The following is a 21,087-nucleotide window of genomic DNA, read 5'->3' as shown; positions in this document are numbered from 1 at the left end:
TAAAATCATAACGTGAAAGTATGTTTCTGCCCAGTTTCGAACTGGGGACCTTTCGCGTGTGAAACGAACGTGATAACCACTACACTACAGAAACTGCCTCTGCGGGAACTGAAAAGTATTGAACCTGGAAGATCCATAGTAACAGAATACTAATAAAATCATAAAGTAAAAGTATGTTTCTGCCCACTTTCAAACTGAGGACCTTTCGCATATGAGATGATTTCGATAACCACTACACCACAAAAACTGCCTCTTGGGGAAAAGAAAAGAATTAAACTTGGATGTGCAATTTCCATATGGGCTTTCAAAAATATTTTTTCTGCTAATAGTAACAGAAAAATCCAAAATAAAAAAAAAATTCTGCCCACTTTCAAACTGGGGACCTTTCGCGTGTTAGGCGAATGTGATAACCACTACACTACAGAAACTGCCTCTGTGGGGTTGGAAAAGTATTGAACCGGGAAGAGCCATAGTAACAGAATACTCTTAAAATCATAAAGTAAAAGTAAATTTCTGCCCAGTTTCAAACAGGGGACCTTTCGCGTGTGAGGTGAACGTGATAACCACTACACTACAGAAACAGCCTCTTGTGGAGTGGCAAAGTATTGAACCTGGAAGAGCCATGGTTATAGAATACTGTTAAAATCATAATGTAAAAGTATGTTTCTGCCCACTTTCAAACTGAGGATCTTTTGCATATGAGATGAACGTGATAACCACTACACTACAGAAACTGCCTCTTGGGGAACGGAAAAGAATTAAACTTGGAAGTGCAATTTGCATATGGGCTTTCAAAAATATTTTTTCTGCTACTATTAACAGAAAAATCCTAAAATCATAAATAAAAAAAATGTTTCTGCCCAGTTTCAAACTGGGGACCTTTCGCGTGTTAGGCGAACGTGATAACCACTACACTACAGAAACTGCCTCTGAGGGGGTGGAAAAGTATTGAACCTGGAAGATCTATAGTAACAGTATCCTCATAAAATCATAAAGTAAAAGTATGTTTCTGCCCACTTTCAAAATGGGGACCTTTCGCGTGTGAGGTGAATGTGATAACCACCACACTACAGAAACTGCCTCTGTGGGTACGGAAAAGTATTGAACCTGGAAGAGCCATAGTAACAGAATACTCTTAAAATCATAACGTAGAAGTATGTTTCTGCCCAGTTTCTAACTGGGGACCTTTCGCGCGTGAGGCGAACATGATAACCACTACACTACAGAAACTGCCTCTGCAGGGATGGAAAAATATTGAACCTGAAAGACCCATAGTAACAGAATCCTCAAAAAATCATAAAGTAAATGTATGTTTCTGCCCACTTTCAAACTGAGGACCTTTCGCATATGAGATGAATGTGATAACCACTACACTACAAAAACTGACTCTGCAAAAACGGAAAAGTATTGCACCTGGAAGAGCCATAGTAACAGAATTAAAATCATAACGTAGAAGTATGTTTTTGCCCAGTTTCGAACAGGGGACCTTTCTCGTGTGAGGCGAACGTGATAACCACTACACTACAGAATCTGCTTCTGCGAAGACGGAAAAGTATTGAACCTGGAAGACCCATAGTAACAGAATCCTCATAAAATCATAAAGTAAAAGTATGTTTCTGCCCTTTTCAAACTGAGGACCTTTCGCATATGAGATGAATGTGATAACCACTACACTACAAAAACTGCCTCTTGGGGAACGGAAAAGAATTAAACTTGGAAGTGCAATTTGCATATGGGCTTTCAAAAATATTTTTTCTGCTACTAGTAACAGAAAAATCCTAAAATCATAAATAAAAAAAATGTTTCTGCCCAGTTTCGAACTGGGGACCTTTCGCATGTTAGGCGAATGTGATAACCACTACACTACAGAAACTGCCTCTGAGGGGACAGAAAAGTATTGAACCTGGAAGAGCCATAGTAACAGAATACTAATAAAATCATAAAGTAAAAGTATGTTTCTGCCCAGATTCAAACTGGGAACTTTTTGCGTGTTAGGCGAATGTGATAACCACTACACTACAGAAACTGCGTCTGTGCCAACAGAAAAGTATTGAAACTGGAAGAGCCATAGTAACAGAATACTAATAAAATCATAAAGTAAAAATATGTTTCTGCCTACTTTCAAACTGAGGACCTTTCGCATATGAGATGAACGTGATAACCACTATACTACGAAAACTGCCTCTTGGGGAATGGAAAAGAATTAAACTTGGAAGTGCAATTTGCATATGGGCTTTCAAAAATATTTTTTCTGCTACTAGTAACAGAAAAATCCTAAAATCATAAATAAAAAAAATGTTTCTGCCCAGTTTCAAACTGGGGACCTTTCGCGTGTTAGGCGAACGTGATAACCACTACACTACAGAAACTGTCTCTGTGGGGATGGAAAAGTATTGAAAGTAAAAGTATGTTTCTGCCCACTTTCAAACTGAGGATCTTTCGCATATGAGATGAACGTGATAACCACTACACTACAGAAACTGCCTCTTGGGGAACGGAGAAGAATTAAACTTGGAAGTGCAATTTGCATATGGGCTTTCAAAAATATTTTTTCTGCTACTAGTAACAGAAAAATCCTAAAATCAAAAATAAAAAAAATGTTTCTGCCCAGTTTCGAACTGGGGACCTTTCGAGTGTTAGGCGAACGTGATAACCACTACACTGCAGAAACTGCTGCTGCGGGGTTGGAAAAGTATTGAACCTGGAAGACCCATAGTAACAGAATACTCATAAAATCATAACGTAAAAGTATGTTTCTGCCTACTTTCAAACTGAGGACCTTTCGCATATGAGATGAACGTGATAACCACTACACTACGAAAACTGCCTCTTGGGGAATGGAAAAGAATTAAACTTGGAAGTGCAATTTGCATATGGGCTTTCAAAAATATTTTTTCTGCTACTAGTAACAGAAAAATCCTAAAATCATAAATAAAAAAAATGTTTCTGCCCAGTTTCGAACTGGGGACCTTTCGCGTGTTTGGCAAACGTGATAACCACTACACTACAGAAACTGCCTCCGAGGGGGTGGAAAAGTATTGAACCTGGAAGATCCATAGTAACAGTATCCTCATAAAATCATAAAGTAAAAGTATGTTTCTGCCCACTTTCAAACTGGGGACCTTTCGCGTGTGAGGCGAATGTGATAACCACTACACTACAGAAACTGCCTCTGTGGGTACGGAAAAGTATTGAACCTGGAAGACCCATAGTAACAGAATCCTCATAAAATCATAAAGTAAAAGTATGTTTCTGCCCACTATCAAACAGAGGACCTTTCGCATATGAGATGATTGTGATAACCACTACACTACAAAAACTGCCTCTTGGGGAAAGGAAAAGAATTAAACTTGGATGTGCAATTTGCATATGGGCTTTCAAAAATATTTTTTCTGCTAATAGTAACAGAAAAATCCAAAATAAAAAAAAAATTCTGCCCTGTTTCAAAATAGGGACCTTTCACGTGTAAGGCGAAAGTGATAACCACTACACTACAGAAACTACCTCTGCAGGGATGGAAAAATATTGAACCTGGAAGACCCATAGTAACAGAATACTCTTAAAATCATAACGTAAAAGTATGTTTCTGCCCAGTTTCAAACTGGGAACTTTTTGCGTGTTAGGCGAACGTGATAACCACTACACTACAGAAACTGCGTCTGTGCCAACGGAAAAGTATTGAAACTGGAAGAGCCATAGTAACAGAATACTAATAAAATCGTAAAGTAAAAGTATGTTTCTGCCTACTTTCAAACTGAGGACCTTTCGCATATGAGATGAATATGATAACCACTACACTACAAAAACTGCCTCTTGAAGAACTGAAAAGAATTAAACTCGGAAGTGCAATTTGCATAAGGGCTTTCAAAAATATTTTTTCTGCTAATAGTAACAGAAAAATCCTAAAATCATAAATAAAAAAAAAGGTTCTGCCCAGTTTCAAACTGGTGACCTTTCGCATGTGAGGAGAACGTGATAACCCCTACACTACAGAACTGCCTCTGCGGGGACAGAAAAGTATTGAACCTGGAAGACCCATAGTAACAGAATCCTCATAAAATCATAAAGTAAAAGTATGTTTCTGCCCACTATCAAACAGAGGACCTTTCGCATATGAGATGATTGTGATAACCACTACACTACAAAAACTGCCTCTTGGGGAAAGGAAAAGAATTAAACTTGGATGTGCAATTTGCAAATGGGCTTTCAAAAATATTTTTTCTGCTAATAGTAACAGAAAAATCCAAAATAAAATAAAAATTCTGCCCAGTTTCAAAATAGGGACCTTTCACGTGTAAGGCGAAAGTGATAACCACTACACTACAGAAACTACCTCTGCAGGGACGGAAAAATATTGAACCTGGAAGACCCATAGTAACTGAATACTCTTAAAATCATAACGTAAAAGTATGTTTCTGCCCAGTTTCAAACTGGGAACTTTTTGCGTGTTAGGCGAACGTGATAACCACTACACTACAGAAACTGCGTCTGTGCCAACGGAAAAGTATTGAAACTGGAAGAGCCATAGTAACAGAATACTAATAAAATCATAAAGTAAAAGTATGTTTCTGCCTACTTTCAAACTGAGGACCTTTCGCTTATGAGATGAATATGATAACCACTACACTACAAAAACTGCCTCTTGGAGAACTGAAAAGAATTAAACTCGGAAGTGCAATTTGCATATGGGCTTTCAAAAATATTTTTTCTGCTAATAGTAACAGAAAAATCCTAAAATCATAAATAAAAAAAAAGGTTCTGCCCAGTTTCAAACTGGGGACCTTTCGCGTGTTAGGCGAACGTGATAACCACTACACTACAGAAACTGCCGCTGCGGGGTTGGAAAAGTATTGAACCTGGAAGATCCATAGTAACAGAATACTCATAAAATCATAAAGTAAAAGTATGTTTCTGCCTACTTTCAAACTGAGGACCTTTCGCATATGAGATGAACGTGATAACCACTACACTACGAAAACTGCCTCTTGGGGAATGGAAAAGAATTAAACTTGGAAGTGCAATTTGCATATGGGCTTTCAAAAATATTTTTTCTGCTACTAGTAACAGAAAAATCCTAAAATCATAAATAAAAAAAATGTTTCTGCCCAGTTTCGAGCTGGGGATCTTTCGCGTGTTTGGCAAACGTGATAACCACTACACTACAGAAACTGCCTCCGAGGGGGTGGAAAAGTATTGAACCTGGAAGATCCATAGTAACAGTATCCTCATAAAATCATAAAGTAAAAGTAGGTTTCTGCCCACTTTCAAACTGGGGACCTTTCGAGTGTGAGGCGAATGTGATAACCACTACACTACAGAAACTGCCTCTGTGGGTACGGAAAAGTATTGAACCTGGAAGAGCCATAGTAACAGAATACTCTTAAAATCATAAGGTGAAAGTATGTTTCTGCCCAGTTTCGAACTGGGGACCTTTCGCGTGTGAGGCGAACGTAATAACCACTACACTACAGAAACTGCCTCTGCGGGAGCTGAAAAGTATTGAACCTGGAAGACCCATAGTAACAGAATCCTCATAAAATCATAAAGTAAAAGTATGTTTCTGCCCACTATCAAACAGAGGACCTTTCGCATATGAGATGATTGTGATAACCACTACACTACAAAAACTGCCTCTTGGGGAAAGGAAAAGAATTAAACTTGGATGTGCAATTTGCATAAGGGCTTTCAAAAATATTTTTTCTGCTAATAGTAACAGAAAAATCCAAAAAAAAAAAAAATTCTGCCCAGTTTCAAAATAGGGACCTTTCACGTGTAAGGCGAAAGTGATAACCACTACACTACAGAAACTGCCTCTGTGGGGTTGGAAAAGTATTGAAACGGGAAGAACCATAGTAACAGAATACTCTTAAAATCATAAAGTAAAAGTAAATTTCTGCCCAGTTTCAAACAGGGGACCTTTCGCGTGTGAGGCGAACGTGATAACCACTACACTACAGAAACAGCCTCTTGTGGAGTGGCAAAGTATTGAACCTGGAAGAGCCATGGTTATAGAATACTCTTAAAATCATAATGTAAAAGTATGTTTCTGCCCACTTTCAAACTGAGGATCTTTTGCATATGAGATGAACGTGATAACCACTACACTACAGAAACTGCCTCTTGGGGAATGGAAAAGAATTAAACTTGGAAGTGCAATTTGCATATGGGCTTTTAAAAATATTTTTTCTGCTACTAGTAACAGAAAAATCCTAAAATCATAAAAAAAAAAAATGTTTCTGCCCAGTTTCGAACTTGGGACCTTTCGCGTGTTAGGCGAACGTGATAACCACTACACTACAGAAACTGCCTCTGCGGGGTTGGAAAAGTATTGAACCTGGAAGACCCATAGTAACAGTATCCTCATAAAAACATAAAGTCAAAGTATGTTTCTGCCCACTTTCAAACTGGGGACCTTTTGCTTGTTTGGCGAATGTGATAACTACTACATTACAGAAACTGCCTCTGTGGGTACGGAAAAGTAATGAACCTGGAAGAGCCATAGTAAGAGCCTCTTGGGGAATGGAAAAGAATTAAACTTGGAAGTGCAATTTGCATATGGGCTTTCAAAAATATTTTTTCTGCTACTAGTAACAGAAAAATCCTAAAATCATAAATAAAAAAAATGTTTCTGCCCAGTTTCGAACTGGGGACCTTTCGCGTGTTAGGCGAACGTGATAACCACTACACTACAGAAACTGCGTCTGTGCCAACGGAAAAGTATTGAAACTGGAAGAGCCATAGTAACAGAATACTAATAAAATCATAAAGTAAAAGTATGTTTCTGCCTACTTTCAAACTGAGGACCTTTCGCATATGAGATGAATATGATAACCACTACACTACAAAAACTGCCTCTTGGAGAACTGAAAAGAATTAAACTCGGAAGTGCAATTTGCATATGGGCTTTCAAAAATATTTTTTCTGCTAATAGTAACAGAAAAATCCTAAAATCATAAATAAAAAAAAAGGTTCTGCCCAGTTTCAAACTGGGGACCTTTCGCGTGTTAGGCGAACGTGATAACCACTACACTACAGAAACTGCTGCTGCGGGGTTAAAAAAGTATTGAACCTGGAAGATCCATAGTAACAGAATACTCATAAAATCATAAAGTTAAAGTATGTTTCTGCCTACTTTCAAACTGAGGACCTTTCGCATATGAGATGAACGTGATAACCACTACACTACGAAAACTGCCTCTTGGGGAATGGAAAAGAATTAAACTTGGAAGTGCAATTTGCATATGGGCTTTCAAAAATATTTTTTCTGCTACTAGTAACAGAAAAATCCTAAAATCATAAATAAAAAAAATGTTTCTGCCCAGTTTCGAACTGGGGACCTTTCGCGTGTTTGGCAAATGTGATAACCACTACACTACAGAAACTGCCTCTGTGGGGTTGGAAAAGTATTGAACCGGGAAGAACCATAGTAACAGAATACTCTTAAAATCATAAAGTAAAAGTAAATTTCTGCCCAGTTTCAAACAGGGGACCTTTCGCGTGTGAGGCGAACGTGATAACCACTACACTACAGAAACAGCCTCTTGTGGAGTGGCAAAGTTTTGAACCTGGAAGAGCCATGGGTATAGAATACTCTTAAAATCATAATGTAAAAGTATGTTTCTGCCCACTTTCAAACTGAGGATCTTTTGCATATGAGATGAACGTGATAACCACTACACTACAGAAACTGCCTCTTGGGGAATGGAAAAGAATTAAACTTGGAAGTGCAATTTGCATATGGGCTTTTAAAAATATTTTTTCTGCTACTAGTAACAGAAAAATCCTAAAATCATAAAAAAAAAAAATGTTTCTGCCCAGTTTCGAACTGGGGACCTTTCGCGTGTTAGGCGAACGTGATAACCACTACACTACAGAAACTGCCGCAGCGGGGTTGGAAAAGTATTGAACCTAGAAGATCCATAGTAACAGAATACTCATAAAATCATAAAGTAAAAGTATGTTTCTGCCTACTTTCAAACTGAGGACCTTTCGCATATGAGATGAATATGATAACCACTACACTACAAAAACTGCCTCTTGGAGAACTGAAAAGAATTAAACTCGGAAGTGCAATTTGCATATGGGCTTTCAAAAATATTTTTTCTGCTAATAGTAACAGAAAAATCCTAAAATCATAAATAAAAAAAAAGGTTCTGCCCAGTTTCAAACTGGGGACCTTTCGCGTGTTAGGCGAACGTGATAACCACTACACTACAGAAACTGCCGCTGCGGGGTTGAAAAAGTATTGAACCTGGAAGATCCATAGTAACAGAATACTCATAAAATCATAAAGTTAAAGTATGTTTCTGCCTACTTTCAAACTGAGGACCTTTCGCATATGAGATGAACGTGATAACCACTACACTACGAAAACTGCCTCTTGGGGAATGGAAAAGAATTAAACTTGGAAGTGCAATTTGCATATGGGCTTTCAAAAATATTTTTTCTGCTACTAGTAACAGAAAAATCCTAAAATCATAAATAAAAAAAAGTTTCTGCCCAGTTTCGAACTGGGGACCTTTCGCGTGTTTGGCAAACGTGATAACCACTACACTACAGAAACTGCCTCTGTGGGGTTGGAAAAGTATTGAACCGGGAAGAACCATAGTAACAGAAAACTCTTAAAATCATAAAGTAAAAGTAAATTTCTGCCCAGTTTCAAACAGGGGACCTTTCGCGTGTGAGGCGAACGTGATAACCACTACACTACAGAAACAGCCTCTTGTGGAGTGGCAAAGTATTGAACCTGGAAGAGCCATTGTAACAGAATACTCTTAAAATCATAATGTAAAAGTATGTTTCTGCCTACTTTCAAACTGAGGACCTTTCGCATATGAGATGAATATGATAACCACTACACTACAAAAACTGCCTCTTGGAGAACTGAAAAGAATTAAACTTGGAAGTGCAATTTGCATATGGGCTTTCAAAAATATTTTTTCTGCTACTAGTAACAGAAAAATCCTAAAATCATAAAAAAAAAAAATGTTTCTGCCCAGTTTCGAACTGGGGACCTTTCGCGTGTTAGGCGAACGTGATAACCACTACACTACAGAAACTGCCTCTGCGGGGTTGGAAAAGTATTGAACCTGGAAGACCCATAGTAACAGTATCCTCATAAAAACATAAAGTCAAAGTATGTTTCTGCCCACTTTCAAACTGGGGACCTTTTGCTTGTTTGGCGAATGTGATAACTACTACATTACAGAAACTGCCTCTGTGGGTACGGAAAAGTAATGAACCTGGAAGAGCCATAGTAACAGAATACTCTTAAAATCATAACGAAAAAGAATGTTTCTGCCCAGTTTCGAACTGGGGACCTTTCGCGTGTGAGGCGAACGTGATAACCACTACACTACAGAAACTGCCTCTGTAGGGATGGAAAAATATTGAACCTGGAAGACCCATAGTAACAGAATACTCTTAAAATCATAACGTAAAAGTATGTTTCTGCCCTGTTTCAATCTGGGAACTTTTTGCGTGTTAGGCGAACGTGATAACCACTACACTACAGAAACTGAGTCTGTGCCAACGGAAAAGTATTGAAACTGGAAGAGCCATAGTAACAGAATACTAATAAAATCATAAAGTAAAAGTATGTTTCTGCCTACTTTCAAACTGAGGACCTTTCGCATATGAGATGAATATGATAACCACTACACTACAAAAACTGCCTCTTGGAGAACTGAAAAGAATTAAACTTGGAAGTGCAATTTGCATATGGGCTTTCAAAAATATTTTTTCTGCTAATAGTAACAGAAAAATCCTAAAATCATAAATAAAAAAAAAGGTTCTGCCCAGTTTCAAACTGGGGACCTTTCGCGTATGAGGCGAATGTGATAACCACTACACTACAGAAACTGCCTCTGTGGGTACGGAAAAGTATTGAACCTGGAAGAGCCATAGTAACAGAATACTCTTAAAATCATAACGTGAGAGTATGTTTCTGCCCAGTTTCGAACTGGGGACCTTTCGCGTGTGAGGCAAACGTGATAAGCACTACACTACAGAAACTACCTCTGCGGGAACTGAAAAGTATTGAACCTGGAAGACCCATAGTAACAGAATCCTCATAAAATCATAAAGTAAAAGTTTGTTTCTGCCCACTTTCAAACTGAGGACCTTTCGCATATGAGATGATTGTGATAACCACTACACTACAAAAACTGCCTCTTTGGGAAAGGAAAATAATTAAACTTGGATGTGCAATTTGCATATGGGCTTTCAAAAATATTTTTTCTACTAATAGTAACAGAAAAATCCAAAATAAAAAAAAATTCGGCCAAGTTTCAGGAAGTGATAACCACTACACTACAGAAACTGCCTCTGTGGGGTTGGAAAAGTATTGAACCGGGAAGAGCCATAGTAACAGAATACTCTTAAAATCATAAAGTAAAAGTAAATTTCTGCCCAGTTTCAAACAGGGGACCTTTCGCGTGTGAGGCGAACGTGATAACCACTACACTACAGAAACAGCCTCTTGTGCAGTGGCAAAGTATTGAACCTGGAAGAGCCATGGTTATAGAATACTGTTAAAATCAAAATGTAAAGTATGTTTCTGCCCACTTTCAAACTGAGGATCTTTCGCATATGAGATGAACGTGATAACCACTACACTACAGAAACTGCCTCTTGGGGAACAGAAAAGAATTAAACTTGGAAGTGCAATTTGCATATGGGCTTTCAAAAATATTTTTTCTGCTACTAGTAACAGAAAAATCCTAAAATCATAAATAAAAAAAATGTTTCTGCCCAGTTTCAAACTGGGGACCTTTCGCGTGTGAGGCGAACGTGATAACCACTACACTGCAGAAACTGCCGCTGCGGGGTTGGAAAAGTATTGAACCTGGAAGATCCATAGTAACAGAATACTCATAAAATCATAAAGTAAAAGTATGTTTCTGCCTAATTTCAAACTGAGGACCTTTCGCATATGAGATGAACGTAATAACCACTACACTACGAAAACTGCCTCTTGGGGAATGGAAAAGAATTAAACTTGGAAGTGCAATTTGCATATGGGCTTTCAAAAATATTTTTTCTGCTACTAGTAACAGAAAAATCCTAAAATCATAAATAAAAAAAATGTTTCTGCCCAGTTTCGAACTGGGGACATTTCGCGTGTTAGGCTAATGTGATAACCACTACACTACAGAAACTGCATCTTTGGATATGGAAAAGTATTGAACCTGGAAGACCCATAGTAACAGTATCCTCATAAAATCATAAAGTAAAAGTATGCTTCTGCCCACTTTCAAACTGGGGACCTTTCGCGTGTGAGGCGAACGTGATAACCACTACACTACAGAAACTGCCTCTGCGGGGACAGAAAAGAATTGAACCTGGAAGACCCATAGTAAAAGAATCCTCATAAAATCATAAAGTAAAAGTATGTTTTTGCACACTTTCAAACTGGGCACCTTTCGCGTGTTAGGCGAATGTGATAACCACTACACTACAGAAACTGCCTCTGTGGGGACGGAAAAGTATTGAACCTGGAAGAGCCATAGTAACAGAATACTCTTAAAATCATAACGAAAAAGAATGTTTCTGCCCAGATTCAAACTGGGAACTTTTTGCATGTTAGGCGAATGTGATAACCACTACACTACAGAAACTGCCTCTGTAGGGATGGAAAAATATTGAACCTGGAAGACCCATAGTAACAGAATACTCTTAAAATCATAACGTAAAAGTATGTTTCTGCCCTGTTTCAATCTGGGAACTTTTTGCGTGTTAGGCGAACGTGATAACCACTACACTACAGAAACTGAGTCTGTGCCAACGGAAAAGTATTGAAACTGGAATAGCCATAGTAACAGAATACTAATAAAATCATAAAGTAAAAGTATGTTTCTGCCTACTTTCAAACTGAGGACCTTTCGCATATGAGATGAATATGATAACCACTACACTACAAAAACTGCCTCTTGGAGAACTGAAAAGAATTAAACTTGGAAGTGCAATTTGCATATGGGCTTTCAAAAATATTTTTTCTGCTAATAGTAACAGAAAAATCCTAAAATCATAAATAAAAAAAAAGGTTCTGCCCAGTTTCAAACTGGGGACCTTTCGCGTATGAGGCGAATGTGATAACCACTACACTACAGAAACTGCCTCTGTGGGTACGGAAAAGTATTGAACCTGGAAGAGCCATAGTAACAGAATACTCTTAAAATCATAACGTGAGAGTATGTTTCTGCCCAGTTTCGAACTGGGGACCTTTCGCGTGTGAGGCAAACGTGATAAGCACTACACTACAGAAACTACCTCTGCGGGAACTGAAAAGTATTGAACCTGGAAGACCCATAGTAACAGAATCCTCATAAAATCATAAAGTAAAAGTTTGTTTCTGCCCACTTTCAAACTGAGGACCTTTCGCATATGAGATGATTGTGATAACCACTACACTACAAAAACTGCCTCTTGGGGAAAGGAAAATAATTAAACTTGGATGTGCAATTTGCATATGGGCTTTCAAAAATATTTTTTCTACTAATAGTAACAGAAAAATCCAAAATAAAAAAAAATTCGGCCAAGTTTCAGGAAGTGATAACCACTACACTACAGAAACTGCCTCTGTGGGGTTGGAAAAGTATTGAACCGGGAAGAGCCATAGTAACAGAATACTCTTAAAATCATAAAGTAAAAGTAAATTTCTGCCCAGTTTCAAACAGGGGACCTTTCGCGTGTGAGGCGAACGTGATAACCACTACACTACAGAAACAGCCTCTTGTGCAGTGGCAAAGTATTGAACCTGGAAGAGCCATGGTTATAGAATACTGTTAAAATCAAAATGTAAAGTATGTTTCTGCCCACTTTCAAACTGAGGATCTTTCGCATATGAGATGAACGTGATAACCACTACACTACAGAAACTGCCTCTTGGGGAACAGAAAAGAATTAAACTTGGAAGTGCAATTTGCATATGGGCTTTCAAAAATATTTTTTCTGCTACTAGTAACAGAAAAATCCTAAAATCATAAATAAAAAAAATGTTTCTGCCCAGTTTCGAACTGGGGACCTTTCGTGTGTGAGGCGAACGTGATAACCACTACACTGCAGAAACTGCCGCTGCGGGGTTGGAAAAGTATTGAACCTGGAAGATCCATAGTAACAGAATACTCATAAAATCATAAAGTAAAAGTATGTTTCTGCCTAATTTCAAACTGAGGACCTTTCGCATATGAGATGAACGTGATAACCACTACACTACGAAAACTGCCTCTTGGGGAATGGAAAAGAATTAAACTTGGAAGTGCAATTTGCATATGGGCTTTCAAAAATATTTTTTCTGCTACTAGTAACAGAAAAATCCTAAAATCATAAAGTAAAAGTATGTTTTTGCACACTTTCAAACTGGGCACCTTTCGCGTGTTAGGCGAATGTGATAACCACTACACTACAGAAACTGCCTCTGTGGGTACGGAAAAGTAATGAACCAGGAAGAGCCATAGTAACAGAATACTCTTAAAATCATAACGAAAAAGAATGTTTCTGCCCAGTTTCGAACTGGGGACCTTTCGCGTGTGAGGCGAATGTGATAACCACTACACTACAGAAACTGCATCTGCAGGCATGGTAAAATATTGAACCTGGAAGATCCATAGTAACAGAATACTCTTAAAATCATAACGTAAAAGTATGTTTCTGCCCTGTTTCAATCTGGGAACTTTTTGCGTGTTAGGCGAACGTGATAACCACTACACTACAGAAACTGCATCTGTGCCAACGGAAAAGTATTGAAACTGGAAGAGCCATAGTAACAGAATACTAAAAAAATCATAAAGTAAAAGTATGTTTCTGCCTACTTTCAAACTGAGGACCTTTCGCATATGAGATGAACGTGATAACCACTACACTACAGAAACTGCCTCTTGGGGAACGGAAAAGAATTAAACTTGGAAGTGCAATTTGCATATGGGCTTTCAAAAATATTTTTTCTGCTACTAGTAACAGAAAAATCCTAAAATCATAAATAAAAAAAATGTTTCTGCCCAGTTTCGAACTGGGGACCTTTCGCGTTTTAGGCGACCTTGATAACCACTACACTACAGAAACTGCCTCTGTGGGGATGGAAAAGTATTGAACCTGGAAGACCCATAGTAACAGTATCCTCATAAAATCATAAAGTAAAAGTATGTTTCTGCCCACTTTCAAACGGGGGACCTTTCGCGTCTGAGGCGAATGTGATAACCACTACACTACAGAAACTGCCTCTGTGGGTACAGAAAAGTATTGAACCTGGAAGAGCCATAGTAACAGAATACTCTTAAAATCATAACGTAAAAGTATGTTTCTGCCCAGTTTCTAACTGGGGACCTTTCGCGTATGAGGCGAACGTGATAACCACTACACTACAGAAACTGCCTCTGCAGGGATGGAAAAATATTGAACCTGGAAGACCCATAGTAACAGAATCCTCAAAAAATCATAAAGTAAATGTATGTTTCTGCCCACTTTCAAACTGATGACCTTTCGCATATGAGATGAATGTGATAACCACTACACTACAAAAACTGCCTCTTGGAGAACTGAAAAGAATTAAACTCGGAAGTGCAATTTGCATATGGGCTTTCAAAAATATTTTTTCTGCTAATAGTAACAGAAAAATCCTAAAATCTTAAATAAAAAAAAAGTTTCTGCCCAGTTTCAAACTGGGGACTTTTCGCGTGTGAGGCGAACGTGATAACCACTACACTACAGAAACTGCCTCTGCGGGGACAGAAAAGAATTGAACCTGGAAGACCCATAGTAAAAGAATCCTCATAAAATCATAAAGTAAAAGTATGTTTTTGCGCACTTTCAAACTGGGGACCTTTTGCTTGTTTGGCGAATGTGATAACCACTACACTACAGAAACTGCCTCTGTGGGTACGGAACAGTAATGAACCTGGAAGAGCCATAGTAACAGAATACTCTTAAAATCATAACGAAAAAGTATGTTTCTGCCCAGTTTCGAACTGGGGACCTTTCGTGTGTGAGGCGAACGTGATAACCACTACACTACAGAAACTGCCTCTGCAGGGACGGAAAAATATTGAACCTGGAAGACCCATAGTAACAGAATACTCTTAAAATCATAACGTAAAAGTAAGTTTCTGCCAAGTTTCAAACTGGGAACTTTTTGCGTGTTAGGCGAACGTGATAACCACTACACTACAGAAACTGCGTCTGTGCCAACGGAAAAGTATTGAAACTGGAAGAGCCATAGTAACAGAATACTAATAAAATCATAAAGTAAAAGTATGTTTCTGACTACTTTCAAACTGAGGACCTTTCGCATATGAGATGAATATGATAACCACTACACTACAAAAACTGCCTCTTGGAGAAATTAAAAGAATTAAACTCGGAAGTGCAATTTGGATATGGGCTTTCAAAAATATTTTTTCTGCTAATAGTAACAGAAAAATCCTAAAATCATAAATAAAAAAAAAGGATCTGCCCAGTTTCAAAATGGGGACCTTTCGCGTGTGAGGCGAACGTGATAACCACTACACTACAGAAACTGCCTCTGCAGGGACAGAAAAGTATTGAACCTGGAAGACCCATAGTAAAAGAATCCTCATAAAATCATAAAGTAAAAGTATGTTTTTGCCCACTTTCAAATTGGGGACCTTTCGCGTGTGAGGCGAATGTGATAACCACTACACTACAGAAACTGCCTCTGCGGGGACAGAAAAGTATTGAACCTGGAAGACCCATAGTAAAAGAATCCTCATAAAATCATAAAGTAAAAGTATGTTTTTGCCCACTTTCAAACTGGGGACCTTTCGCATGTTAGGCGAATGTGATAACCACTACACTACAGAAACTGCCTCTGTGGGGACGGAAAAGTATTGAACCTGGAAGAGCCATAGTAACAGAATACTCTTAAAATCATAATGTAAAAGTATGTTTCTGCCCAGTTTCGAAATGGGGACCTTTCACGTGTGAGGCGAACGTGATAACCACTACACTACAGAAACTGCCTCTGCAAAAACGGAAAAGTATTGCACCTAGAAGAGCCATAGTAACAGAATTAAAATCATAACGTAAAAGTATGTTTCTGCCTAGTTTCGAACAGGGGACCTTTCGCGTGTGAGGTGAATGTGATAACCACTACACTACAGAAACTGCTTCTGCGAGGACGGAAAAGTATTGAACCTGGAAGAGCCATAGTAACAGAATACTCTTAAAATAATAACGTAAAAGTATTTTTCTGCCCAGTTTCGAACTGGGGACCTTTCGCGTGTGAGGAGAACATGATAACCACTACACTACAGAAACTGCCTCTGCAGGGACAGAAAAATATTGAACCTGGAAGACCCATAGTAACAGAATACTCTTAAAATCATAACGTAAAAGTATGTTTCTGCCCACTTTCAAACTGGGGACCTTTCGCGTGGTAGGCGAATGTGATAACCACTTCACTACAGAAACTGCGTCTGTGCCAACGGAAAAGTATTGAAACTGGAAGAGCCATAGTAACAGAATACTAATAAAATCATAAAGTAAAAGTATGTTTCTGCCTACTTTCAAACTGAGGACCTTTCGCATATGAGATGAATATGATAACCACTACACTACAAAAACTGCCTCTTGGAGAACTGAAAAGAATTAAACTCGGAAGTGCAATTTGCATATGGGCTTTCAAAAATATTTTTTCTGCTAATAGTAACAGAAAAATCCTAAAATCATAAATAAAAATAAAGGTTCTGCCCAGTTTCAAACTGGGGACCTTTCGCGTGTGAGGCGAACGTGATAACCACTACACTACAGAAACTGCCTCTGCTGGGACAGAAAAGTATTGAACCTGGAAGACCCATAGTAAAAGAATCCTCATAAAATCATAAAGTAAAAGTATGTTTTTGCCCACTTTCAAACTGGGGACCTTTCGCGTGTGAGGCGAATGTGATAACCACTACACTACAGAAACTGCATCTGCGGGGACAGAAAAATATTGAACCTGGAAGACCCATAGTAACAGAATACTCTTAAAATCATAACGTAAAAGTATGTTTCTGCCCACTTTCAAACTGGGGACCTTTCGCGTGGGAGGCGAATGTGATAACCACTACACTACAGAAACTGCCTCTGTGGGTACGGAAAAGTATTGAACCTGGAAGAGCCATAGTAACAGAATACTCTTAAAATCATAACATGAAAGTATGTTTCTGCCCAGTTTCGAACTGGGGACCTTTCGCGTGTGAGGTGATAGTGATAACCACTACACTACAGAAACTGCCTCTGCGTGAACTGAAAAGTATTGAACCTGGAAGACCCATAGTAACAGAATCCTCATAAAATCATAAAGTAAAAGTATGTTTCTGCCCACTATCAAACAGAGGACCTTTCGCATATGAGATGATTGTGATAACCACTACACTACAAAAACTGCCTCTTGGGGAAAGGAAAAGAATTAAACTTGGATGTACAATTTGCATATGGGCTTTCAAAAATATTTTTTCTGCTAATAGTAACAGAAAAATCCAAAATAAAAAAAAAATTCTGCCCAGTTTCAAAATAGGGACCTTTCACGTGTAAGGCGAAAGTGATAACCACTACACTACAGAAACTACCTCTGCAGGGACGGAAAAATATTGAACCTGGAAGACCCATAGTAACAGAATACTCTTAAAATCATAACGTAAAAGTATGTTTCTGCCCAGTTTCAAACTGGGAACTTTTTGCGTGTTAGGCGAACGTGATAACCACTACACTACAGAAACTGCGTCTGTGCCAACGGAAAAGTATTGAAACTGGAAGAGCCATAGTAACAGAATACTAATAAAATCATAAAGTAAAAGTATGTTTCTGCCTACTTTCAAACTGAGGACCTTTCGCATATGAGATGAATATGATAACCACTACACTACAAAAACTGCCTCTTGGAGAACTGAAAAGAATTAAACTCGGAAGTGCAATTTGCATATGGGCTTTCAAAAATATTTTTTCTGCTACTAGTAACAGAAAAATCCTAAAATCATAAATAAAAAAAATGTTTCTGCCCAGTTTCGAACTGGTGACCTTTCGCGTGTTAGGCGAACGTGATAACCACTACACTACAGAAACTGCCTCTGCGGGGTTGGAAAAGTATTGAACCTGGAAGATCTATAGTAACAGAATACTCATAAAATCATAAAGTAAAAGTATGTTTCTGCCTACTTTCAAACTGAGGACCTTTCGCATATGAGATGAACGTGATAACCACTACACTACGAAAACTGCCTCTTGGGGAACGGAAAAGAATTAAACTTGGAAGTGCAATTTGCATATGGGCTTTCAAAAATATTTTTTCTGCTATTAGTAACAGAAAAATCCTAAAATCATAAATAAAAAAAGTGTTTCTGCCCAGTTTCGAACTGGGGACCTTTCGCATGTTAGGCGAACGTGATAACCACTACACTACAGAAACTGCCTCTGCGGGGTTGGAAAAGTATTGAACCTGGAAGACCCATAGTAACAGTATTCTCATAAAAACATAAAGTAAAAGTATGTTTCTGCACACTTTCAAACTGGGGACCTTTTGCTTGTTTGGCGAATGTGATAACCACTACACTACAGAAACTGCCTCTGTGGGTACGGAAAAGTAATGAACCTGGAAGAGCCATAGTAACAGAATACTCTTAAAATCATAACGAAAAAGTATGTTTCTGCCCAGTTTCGAACTGGGGACCTTTCGTGTGTGAGGCGAACGTGATAACCACTACACTACAGAAACTGCCTCTGCAGGGATGGAAAAATATTGAACCTGGAAGACCCATAGTAACAGAATACTCTTAAAATCATAACGTAAAAGTAAGTTTCTGCCAAGTTTCAAACTGGGAACTTTTTGCGTGTTAGGCGAACGTGATAACCACTACACTACAGAAACTGCGTCTGTGCCAACGGAAAAGTATTGAAACTGGAAGAGCCATAGTAACAGAATACTAATAAAATCATAAAGTAAAAGTATGTTTCTGACTACTTTCAAACTGAGGACCTTTCGCATATGAGATGAATATGATAACCACTACACTACAAAAACTGCCTCTTGGAGAAATTAAAAGAATTAAACTCGGAAGTGCAATTTGGATATGGGCTTTCAAAAATATTTTTTCTGCTAATAGTAACAGAAAAATCCTAAAATCATAAATAAAAAAAAGGATCTGCCCAGTTTCAAAATGGGGACCTTTCGCGTGTGAGGCGAACGTGATAACCACTACACTACAGAAACTGCCTCTGCAGGGACAGAAAAGTATTGAACCTGGAAGACCCATAGTAAAAGAATCCTCATAAAATCATAAAGTAAAAGTATGTTTTTGCCCACTTTCAAACTGGGGACCTTTCGCGTGTGAGGCGAATGTGATAACCACTACACTACAGAAACTGCCTCTGCGGGGACAGAAAAGTATTGAACCTGGAAGACCCATAGTAAAAGAATCCTCATAAAATCATAAAGTAAAAGTATGTTTTTGCCCACTTTCAAACTGGGGACCTTTCGCATGTTAGGCGAATGTGATAACCACTACACTACAGAAACTGCCTCTGTGGGGACGGAAAAGTATTGAACCTGGAAGAGCCATAGTAACAGAATACTCTTAAAATCATAATGTAAAAGTATGTTTCTGCCCAGTTTCGAAATGGGGACCTTTCACGTGTGAGGCGAACGTGATAACCACTACACTACAGAAACTGCCTCTGCAAAAATGGAAAAGTATTGCACCTAGAAGAGCCATAGTAACAGAATTAAAATCATAACGTAAAAGTATGTTTCTGCCTAGTTTCGAACAGGGGACCTTTCGCGTGTGAGGTGAATGTGATAACCACTACACTACAGAAACTGCTTCTGCGAGGACGGAAAAGTATTGAACCTGGAAGAGCCATAGTAACAGAATACTCTTAAAATAATAACGTAAAAGTATTTTTCTGCCCAGTTTCGAACTGGGGACCTTTCGCGTGTGAGGAGAACATGATAACCACTACACTACAGAAACTGCCTCTGCAGGGACAGAAAAATATTGAACCTGGAAGACCCATAGTAACAGAATACTCTTAAAATCATAACGTAAAAGTATGTTTCTGCCCACTTTCAAACTGGGGACCTTTCGCGTGGTAGGCGAATGTGATAACCACTTCACTACAGAAACTGCGTCTGTGCCAACGGAAAAGTATTGAAACTGGAAGAGCCATAGTAACAGAATACTAATAAAATCATAAAGTAAAAGTATGTTTCTGCCTACTTTCAAACTGAGGACCTTTCGCATATGAGATGAATATGATAACCACTACACTACAAAAACTGCCTCTTGGAGAACTGAAAAGAATTAAACTCGGAAGTGCAATTTGCATATGGGCTTTCAAAAATATTTTTTCTGCTAATAGTAACAGAAAAATCCTAAAATCATAAATAAAAATAAAGGTTCTGCCCAGTTTCAAACTGGGGACCTTTCGCGTGTGAGGCGAACGTGATAACCACTACACTACAGAAACTGCCTCTGCTGGGACAGAAAAGTATTGAACCTGGAAGACCCATAGTAAAAGAATCCTCATAAAATCATAAAGTAAAAGTATGTTTTTGCCCACTTTCAAACTGGGGACCTTTCGCGTGTGAGGCGAATGTGATAACCACTACACTACAGAAACTGCATCTGCGGGGACAGAAAAATATTGAACCTGGAAGACCCATAGTAACAGAATACTCTTAAAATCATAACGTAAAAGTATGTTTCTGCCCACTTTCAAACTGGGGACCTTTCGCGTGGGAGGCGAATGTGATAACCACTACACTACAGAAACTGCCTCTGTGGGTACGGAAAAGTATTGAACCTGGAAGAGCCATAGTAACAGAATCCTCATAAAATCATAAAGTAAAAGTATGTTTCTGCCCACTATCAAACAGAGGACCTTTCGCATATGAGATGATTGTGATAACCACTACACTACAAAAACTGCCTCTTGGGGAAAGGAAAAGAATTAAACTTGGATGTGCAATTTGCATATGGGCTTTCAAAAATATTTTTTCTGCTAATAGTAACAGAAAAATCCAAAATTAAAAAAAAATTCTGCCCAGTTTCAAAAAAGGGACCTTTCACGTGTAAGGCGAAAGTGATAACCACTACA

General features: G+C 38.4%; 26 non-coding genes across 26 annotated transcripts; all 26 read right to left on the bottom strand.

The window, feature by feature from the left end:
* Window positions 1–21: 21 nt before the first annotated feature.
* On the bottom strand, window positions 22–94 carry TRNAV-CAC (transfer RNA valine (anticodon CAC)). The gene has a single exon. It is a non-coding gene; the product is annotated as a tRNA-Val (tRNA).
* Window positions 95–851: 757 nt separating this feature from the next.
* Window positions 852–924, bottom strand: TRNAV-AAC (transfer RNA valine (anticodon AAC)). Its single transcript has one exon. It is a non-coding gene; the product is annotated as a tRNA-Val (tRNA).
* Window positions 925–1,157: 233 nt separating this feature from the next.
* Window positions 1,158–1,230, bottom strand: TRNAV-CAC (transfer RNA valine (anticodon CAC)). The gene has a single exon. It is a non-coding gene; the product is annotated as a tRNA-Val (tRNA).
* Window positions 1,231–1,800: 570 nt separating this feature from the next.
* Window positions 1,801–1,873, bottom strand: TRNAV-AAC (transfer RNA valine (anticodon AAC)). Its single transcript has one exon. It is a non-coding gene; the product is annotated as a tRNA-Val (tRNA).
* Window positions 1,874–2,296: 423 nt separating this feature from the next.
* On the bottom strand, window positions 2,297–2,369 carry TRNAV-AAC (transfer RNA valine (anticodon AAC)). Its single transcript has one exon. It is a non-coding gene; the product is annotated as a tRNA-Val (tRNA).
* A 229-nt stretch (window positions 2,370–2,598) lies between these two features.
* Window positions 2,599–2,671, bottom strand: TRNAV-AAC (transfer RNA valine (anticodon AAC)). The gene has a single exon. It is a non-coding gene; the product is annotated as a tRNA-Val (tRNA).
* A 270-nt stretch (window positions 2,672–2,941) lies between these two features.
* TRNAV-AAC (transfer RNA valine (anticodon AAC)) lies at window positions 2,942–3,014 on the bottom strand. The gene has a single exon. It is a non-coding gene; the product is annotated as a tRNA-Val (tRNA).
* Window positions 3,015–4,753: 1,739 nt separating this feature from the next.
* On the bottom strand, window positions 4,754–4,826 carry TRNAV-AAC (transfer RNA valine (anticodon AAC)). Its single transcript has one exon. It is a non-coding gene; the product is annotated as a tRNA-Val (tRNA).
* Window positions 4,827–5,402: 576 nt separating this feature from the next.
* Window positions 5,403–5,475, bottom strand: TRNAV-CAC (transfer RNA valine (anticodon CAC)). Its single transcript has one exon. It is a non-coding gene; the product is annotated as a tRNA-Val (tRNA).
* Window positions 5,476–6,231: 756 nt separating this feature from the next.
* Window positions 6,232–6,304, bottom strand: TRNAV-AAC (transfer RNA valine (anticodon AAC)). Its single transcript has one exon. It is a non-coding gene; the product is annotated as a tRNA-Val (tRNA).
* A 319-nt stretch (window positions 6,305–6,623) lies between these two features.
* TRNAV-AAC (transfer RNA valine (anticodon AAC)) lies at window positions 6,624–6,696 on the bottom strand. The gene has a single exon. It is a non-coding gene; the product is annotated as a tRNA-Val (tRNA).
* A 270-nt stretch (window positions 6,697–6,966) lies between these two features.
* TRNAV-AAC (transfer RNA valine (anticodon AAC)) lies at window positions 6,967–7,039 on the bottom strand. Its single transcript has one exon. It is a non-coding gene; the product is annotated as a tRNA-Val (tRNA).
* Window positions 7,040–7,309: 270 nt separating this feature from the next.
* TRNAV-AAC (transfer RNA valine (anticodon AAC)) lies at window positions 7,310–7,382 on the bottom strand. Its single transcript has one exon. It is a non-coding gene; the product is annotated as a tRNA-Val (tRNA).
* A 423-nt stretch (window positions 7,383–7,805) lies between these two features.
* Window positions 7,806–7,878, bottom strand: TRNAV-AAC (transfer RNA valine (anticodon AAC)). Its single transcript has one exon. It is a non-coding gene; the product is annotated as a tRNA-Val (tRNA).
* A 270-nt stretch (window positions 7,879–8,148) lies between these two features.
* On the bottom strand, window positions 8,149–8,221 carry TRNAV-AAC (transfer RNA valine (anticodon AAC)). Its single transcript has one exon. It is a non-coding gene; the product is annotated as a tRNA-Val (tRNA).
* Window positions 8,222–8,490: 269 nt separating this feature from the next.
* Window positions 8,491–8,563, bottom strand: TRNAV-AAC (transfer RNA valine (anticodon AAC)). The gene has a single exon. It is a non-coding gene; the product is annotated as a tRNA-Val (tRNA).
* Window positions 8,564–8,986: 423 nt separating this feature from the next.
* TRNAV-AAC (transfer RNA valine (anticodon AAC)) lies at window positions 8,987–9,059 on the bottom strand. Its single transcript has one exon. It is a non-coding gene; the product is annotated as a tRNA-Val (tRNA).
* Window positions 9,060–9,292: 233 nt separating this feature from the next.
* Window positions 9,293–9,365, bottom strand: TRNAV-CAC (transfer RNA valine (anticodon CAC)). Its single transcript has one exon. It is a non-coding gene; the product is annotated as a tRNA-Val (tRNA).
* A 1,721-nt stretch (window positions 9,366–11,086) lies between these two features.
* On the bottom strand, window positions 11,087–11,159 carry TRNAV-AAC (transfer RNA valine (anticodon AAC)). Its single transcript has one exon. It is a non-coding gene; the product is annotated as a tRNA-Val (tRNA).
* Window positions 11,160–13,492: 2,333 nt separating this feature from the next.
* Window positions 13,493–13,565, bottom strand: TRNAV-CAC (transfer RNA valine (anticodon CAC)). The gene has a single exon. It is a non-coding gene; the product is annotated as a tRNA-Val (tRNA).
* Window positions 13,566–13,988: 423 nt separating this feature from the next.
* On the bottom strand, window positions 13,989–14,061 carry TRNAF-AAA (transfer RNA phenylalanine (anticodon AAA)). The gene has a single exon. It is a non-coding gene; the product is annotated as a tRNA-Phe (tRNA).
* Window positions 14,062–14,294: 233 nt separating this feature from the next.
* Window positions 14,295–14,367, bottom strand: TRNAM-CAU (transfer RNA methionine (anticodon CAU)). The gene has a single exon. It is a non-coding gene; the product is annotated as a tRNA-Met (tRNA).
* Window positions 14,368–14,943: 576 nt separating this feature from the next.
* TRNAV-CAC (transfer RNA valine (anticodon CAC)) lies at window positions 14,944–15,016 on the bottom strand. Its single transcript has one exon. It is a non-coding gene; the product is annotated as a tRNA-Val (tRNA).
* Window positions 15,017–17,984: 2,968 nt separating this feature from the next.
* Window positions 17,985–18,057, bottom strand: TRNAV-AAC (transfer RNA valine (anticodon AAC)). Its single transcript has one exon. It is a non-coding gene; the product is annotated as a tRNA-Val (tRNA).
* A 270-nt stretch (window positions 18,058–18,327) lies between these two features.
* Window positions 18,328–18,400, bottom strand: TRNAV-AAC (transfer RNA valine (anticodon AAC)). The gene has a single exon. It is a non-coding gene; the product is annotated as a tRNA-Val (tRNA).
* Window positions 18,401–18,633: 233 nt separating this feature from the next.
* Window positions 18,634–18,706, bottom strand: TRNAV-CAC (transfer RNA valine (anticodon CAC)). Its single transcript has one exon. It is a non-coding gene; the product is annotated as a tRNA-Val (tRNA).
* Window positions 18,707–21,087: the final 2,381 nt, after the last annotated feature.

Source organism: Taudactylus pleione, unplaced genomic scaffold (assembly GCF_031769625.1).
Source record: "Taudactylus pleione unplaced genomic scaffold, aTauple2 ptg000050l, whole genome shotgun sequence".
Taxonomy (NCBI): domain Eukaryota; kingdom Metazoa; phylum Chordata; class Amphibia; order Anura; family Myobatrachidae; genus Taudactylus; species Taudactylus pleione.
Note: the sequence above shows the minus strand (reverse complement) of the source record. Positions and strands in the feature narration are given on the sequence as shown.